The sequence below is a fragment of the Kogia breviceps genome, chromosome 4 (genome assembly GCF_026419965.1).
Source record: "Kogia breviceps isolate mKogBre1 chromosome 4, mKogBre1 haplotype 1, whole genome shotgun sequence".
Lineage (NCBI taxonomy): Eukaryota > Metazoa > Chordata > Mammalia > Artiodactyla > Physeteridae > Kogia > Kogia breviceps.
Genome location: NC_081313.1, coordinates 44566869 through 44573157, shown reverse-complemented (window position 1 = coordinate 44573157; position 6289 = coordinate 44566869). Strand labels below are relative to the sequence as shown.

The window sequence follows — 6289 nt, the reverse complement described above, 5'->3', positions numbered from 1 at the left end:
AGAAGAAGCATCCTGCTAGGAGCTCAAGGCACGTTATTTCATTTCCACAACTGATTTAGGTTATAAAATAGCCAATCTGATTTGATCATGATATTCTATTAACTAAATTAGACTGTGTTTGGCTCACGTTTTTATTTCGAAGAATAGGCTGTTCTGACAGCAGAAATTGAAACAGAATTCAGTTCCCTCATGACTGAATGCATTCACAGCCTTACCTTTTTTCTAGTGTATTTGCACTCTCGTGCTCATCCACAAGAAGTGCCTACGGGCCTTAGACTTCTCTGCAGGGCAAGGGATGCTGTAGAGCTGTGAAGGGACACGAGGCAGAGCAAGCCTGGAAGAGAAAGATCAGAAGCTGTGTTCAACCCCGCGTCTGATTAGTCCCACAGACAACACACATGCAGTCACTCCAGCATGGAGGAGAATCCACCGCTGGGTACAGCTAGGCAATACCAACAATTTTCAGAATCTGGAGAGGGGCGCTCAGATGGATATCAAGATGTCCAAGCAGGACAGGAAGGCATGAGAGAAACAGGATAAGAGTATTCAGACCAGATCCCAGCACACTGAGCTCTGGGCCAGACAGCAGGAGCCATGTGAAGAGGCAGGAGTCAGAAAGTCCCTGTGCTGGAGGAGAAGGGTCAAAGCATAAACCAGGAGAGCAGAAATCACCACTGAGAATCTCAAAGACATGAGTGATGTCACAGAATAGCCTCTATCACCCAGATAACACTGATCAACTTGTGTGCCTGTTCAAACAGATCCACCAGTTATGATCTGGAATGGATGACATGGACCCTCATCACCTTAGAGCCTTCAAATGGAGCTTGGCAATGGTGATCTGGAAGGTCTGTATCAAACAGAAGAAACTTTAAAGAGGGATGTTTCCTAGTGGTAATCACGATTTACTAACACAGAGTTCTCCCGCTGCTGAAGAGTGACGTGTCGCAAGTTCATTCTAGGAATACAAACATATTGATGTCCTCCCTGGGCACATCTGGTAAACAGCTGCTTACACCTGTGTCATATTATTTCACGTCAATGCTGGAACATATGCTGCTCTGGACCAGAGCTTCTCAAACTTTAATGTGCCCAGAAATCATTTGAGGTTCTTGGTAAAATCCAGATTCTTATTCAACAGGTCTGGGTGGACCTGAGAATCCTCATCTCCAACAAACTCACAAGTGAGGCTGATGTTGCTGGTCCTGGGACCACACTTTAAATAGCAAGGCCCTAGATTAAGGATAGGGCCCTTAGCTGTTCTTTTCTATCAACACCTGTTACACATAGAAATTCAATATAACAAGCCACACAAAAACTGGCATCTGAAAGAACACAGATCCTTATTTTCTTGGTGATTTATATACTTGGATAATTGTTTCCACTAAATCCTAATTTAAGGCTTCCTTCATATTGCAAGTAAACATTGATTTTTTTTTGCTTACTCTGGTCATGTCTTCAGATACCAAAATTCTAAGCCTATGCAAAAGGGCTAAGAACATAGATTCTAGAACCAGACTGACTTGTCCACTGCTACCTGTGTGACCTTGGGCAGATTGCTTAACTTCTCTGAGTCTCAGAGTAAAGATAAAATGAAGATAATCATAGTACTTCAAAGGGATGTCATAAAATGTGTTATTCTTAAATGCATTTATAGAAGTGCATGGCACCTGGCAATTATTATTTAGTATTTGTTAAATTAAAATTAATATATATATACAAAATGTAAAACTTAGTATTTGTACAAAATCTACCACATAAATAGCATGATTTCATGCTTTACATATGATCCTTTAAAAACCCTATAAAGGATTTTTCATCTCCATTTGACATATTGGAAAATGAGAAGAACAGAGAGGTATAAAAAGAGACCCTCGATCCTGGAATCCAGATTACTTGAAATCCTCAGAGGAGAGAGTAAGATAGAACTCAACCAGTCGAAGCACAGATACACACTGATAGAGCATCAGTGTCCCACAGGGACTATCATTAAAGGTGGAATAATTTAGACTCTGATTAATTTACTGGAGTCTGACTTGACTAATGACTTTGAACTGTCTTATAGGGAGTCTAGGGAGATACCACATCCTTCTGGGCAGAAATGAGATTTCTCCTAAAGTAAGCAGATGCTGCCACTCTTAATGATCCTAGGAAAATTTGAAACGTAGAGCAGAAATTAAAAACTAGGGAGGTAGGTCTTGAAATGGGGGGGGGAACCCTCCTCCTCTTTTTGTAGATGAGAATCATTATGCTTGGACTCCCACGTCTGGAGAGGCCTGGGGCTCTGCCAGTCTTTCTGAGTGAGCTGTGCCTGGAACACAGAGACAGGCTGGTAGTGAGATAGCGCACCAGCCCAGAAAGAGAGCATTATGAGTTATTCTTGGTGTTGAACTTCCTTTCCACTACTGCAAGGCTTTAATAAAGACACACCAATACTTCCAGCCTGATCTCTGTCTTACAAGAGGTGTTGAGAGGAAGGTTTTACATTCAGGGTTGGTAAATAAGAGGCAAGAGTGATGCTGGCAGCAGCAAGGGTCAGGAGAGAAGAGCCATGTCCCACTGAGAGTGACCTGTTGAGCACAGTGGCAGCTGATGAAGACGCAGGGACATGGCTAGAAGAATCCAAAGGCCCACCCTTGGAACCATGCAGACTAGCCAAGGAACATATTTGTGCAAGACTAATTTCCAGCAAAAAAAAAAAAAAAAAAGCCAGAGGTTTATCATTTCATCATGAATTGGGTTAGGCGTGCATGAAATCAGGGAAACTATCAGGACTAGACATTGAGTTTCCCCATCTCCAGGCTCCTACTGTTTCCAGTATATCACAAGACAATCATGTCCTGAAGGATGATCTTACATACATTATCATCTTTATGAAAACTCCCAGAAGTTGTATTGATTTTCCATATTTTAATCTAGATGTTCAGCATAGCCTGGAATTTCAAAGGTTATCAGACTGTTGTTTTGTTTGGTTTGTATGAGTGTTTGTTTTCAAATACAAGTCACAACCAACGTTGACTAAATTGCTCCTGATCAAAAAGAAAAAGAAACTCATTCTACATAGTTATATGGCCAGGAACCAGTTTTAATGAACAACCAGAGCATTTGTAAATTACTTTGGTGGAATTACATGGGTATCTCAAAGAATATACAAGAATAATTTCCAGTATGACAGGAAAGCACTGGATAAAGCCAAGTAATATCATCCCAGCTGGCCACTCATTACCTGTGAAACCTTGGAAGAGCTATTGATCCTGTCAGAGCCTCTCAAGCTCTTCAAGGGGATAATAAGCCCTGGTTTGTTTACCTCAGGGGGGCCTCTGGCCCATGGCATGCCTCTGTGAGAGTTAGAAGAAGATGTCCCCTCTGAGCTAATCCAGCCTGGTGCAGGCCCACAATTTAGTGCTCATTGTATGGACCAGGTTGGAGGTCCCACATGTCCCCTCAACCAGGGGCTCATGTGTTGCGAGCCAACTTGCACATTCATGCACCTTGGCCATGGCCTGTCTCACAAGATGACGGTGAGGATGAAATGAACGTACTTTGCTAAATGTAAAGTGCACCATACATGTAAGAGAATGCATAGGCTTAAATGTAATCAAAAGTTGGCTTTCAAACCAGAAATTTAGAAAGATTCCATGCGTGAGGATTTCTCAAAAATTTTAGATCAAGAGACACAAATTATAAGGTATGCACCATATAAATCAGGAACAGAGTATTTAGCAGGTCTGTGGTTCTTAGCCAGAATGAAGAGCCAGAGGTACCTGAAATCTACTTAAACAGACAGATCCAGGGTCTTACCTCTGGAGGCTTCTGAATCAGGAGGTCTGAGAGTCTTAATATTCTTATTTATAAAGGTCCTTGGATTTTCTTTGATGTGCACCTCTGTTTGAGCAGCACAAGCTTAGAGAATTTAAGCCTAGCAGCTAATTCAGGTATTTTTAAGCCACACTCACTTCTTTTTTTGCCTGAATTATCCAGAGAGCTTCAAATGAAAACATATGGCATAAAAAATAATAAACAACTGAAGATGATGCTATGTTCTCCATTAAAAAAAAATCACTAGGCTATTGCTCAGTAAGTTGATGGCTCATAAAATATTTATAGAATGCACATTCCAAAGTACATAGCACATGGCACAAAGTATCTCTGTACTGTCCCATCCACTGAGCTACAAGTGCAAAAATCCTAATCTTGTTCCCCCCATGCTAAGAGTCTGCTGAGATGCAATGGAAATCTCAGACAAGTATGTGCACCATCAATCTGACATCCAATGAGGTTATCATGAATCAGATCAAAGTAAACAATCAATAATCATTCTACTTTTATATAAATCCAGTACCATCAAACGCAAAGGCAATAATTTAAACACAAATATTTCAGTAGTTTTAACCACTGTAAATTAAATCCTTTATTAAAGCACAAACATTTATACTTTCCACTTAGATTCTATTAAGGTATTTAGCCATAGTCTTCCATCTCCTCAGCTGCTCTCTATTCCAGGAATTAAAGAAGAGACAGCACTTAGTATTTCTTTTAAGGATTGTTAACACCATCGGCAGGGAAAGCTATATCATTCTGCATAAAATTAAAAGAACTCATTTCAATCTACAAAGAATAAGCCAGTGAATTTCCCCAGGCTGACATATTAAAGTATTGCATCTAGGATATAAGTACTCTACTTTTACTAATTCTCTAGAATTATGTTTAATTATCACAGAAAAGTAAATGGGGGAAAAAAACCCAGACAAATAGCCAGGGAACCTGGGTTTCGAATTGACATGTTACTGTCCCCAGCCTCACTAAACAGTCATTGCCTTTAGACTATTGACACACTAATCAACAAGGAAATTAGTTTGGAATCTGATCGTAAAATATTTGAAAAAAAAGTAATCCATACAAGATTGATTCACTCTGGCATGTGGAGACTTTTTATATAATAGATTTGTAAAGTAACAATTAATAGCCAACGACAAGATTAGAAAAATGATTTTCTGGTTGCCATGACAATTCAGAGAGCATACTACCACCCACTCTGACAGCAACACTTAAATAATGCACATAAAGACAGATAGAGGAGCCCACACAGAAGTGGGTGTCAAAAGCTAAGAAGTTAAACTGCAGATACCGCAGAGGTGATGGAACCCTTAGTAGAGTGACATAGGAAGTGACCACTGTGTAATGGGAAATTTTCTTGAGGTAGAGCTCAGTCTGCTAAAATCCAGATGGTTCATGAATGCCTACACTCTACCCTAAGCTAGTGAAGACTAAATTGTCATTCCTATGTCAGCAAGCAGTCGCAGTTGACAATTTTCAGAGTGCTTATCAGAGGATAGAGAAAGTTTTAGGCCCTACCCATCATGTAAATTAATAGTAGTGGGTAGGTAGAACACATATTCCAAGCTATTAAAAGAAAAGCTAACAAAAATGTTCTATTTTAAATTGTAAAATTATTAGAAATGAATATAGTACCTCTTAATGTAATGAAGGGACAGGCCTACCTACCAGGAGTACACAATATACAGGTAAAGTAGAGATATAAAGGACATTTCACTGAGCATAAAAAAAATATTTTAAGATGTATCATTACTTTTATATGAAAAAATACTGCTAGCTGTATCAATTTAAAACATCTAATATCAGATATATTAATTACAGTGTGGAAAATTATATCTTAGAAATGATGAAACAGCGTATATATTGCTGCATTCATCTGTAACCATTCTTGTATAGTATAAGTTAGTTCATTCATTCATTCACTTAGTCAATGAATATTTTTAGTACTTCCAATGTGCCAGCTACCTGTGCAAAGTGCTAATTTTTTATTATTGGTCAATAGTATGGTTGTTTTTATGAAGCCTGAGAGAAGAATCTCATTGAGTGGACTCCCTGACGACTGTGAAAAAGATCCTGGGGTTCAAAATGAACACATTATGCAAGTAACTCAATAAAGCATGTTTCTGGCTGGTGTGTCATGATACACTTGCATGTAAGAAGAATAACATATTTTTCAAGTTATAAATGTCAGTGTTAAAGCCCAAGGTTCATATGTACTCATCATTTATCTCCAAGTTACATATTATCAGCCAAAAATTTACTTATAAATTAATGTGTTTCCTATAAAACAATATGACAACTTTTGGATGGGGCTCAGGCCAGGTCATAGATGCCATTTAATTCACAACTAGGTAAATTATCATTCATGCTCTAGTTTCATTTCACACCACAATAGACCCCTCTGACACAGGAGGGCTTCTCCGTCCTCACCATCCCAGAGCATCTGTAGTCC

The 6289-nt window shown here is 39.1% G+C and overlaps 1 long non-coding RNA gene across 1 annotated transcript in view; it reads right to left on the bottom strand.

Annotated features, from left to right (window-relative positions):
- Positions 1-227: 227 nt before the first annotated feature.
- Positions 228-6289, bottom strand: part of LOC136793999 (uncharacterized) — a 176868-nt gene continuing 170806 nt past the window's right edge. The window contains exon 4 of the long non-coding RNA XR_010840146.1: positions 228-334. This is a non-coding gene — a long non-coding RNA (uncharacterized lncRNA). The remainder of the gene's footprint in view (positions 335-6289) is intronic.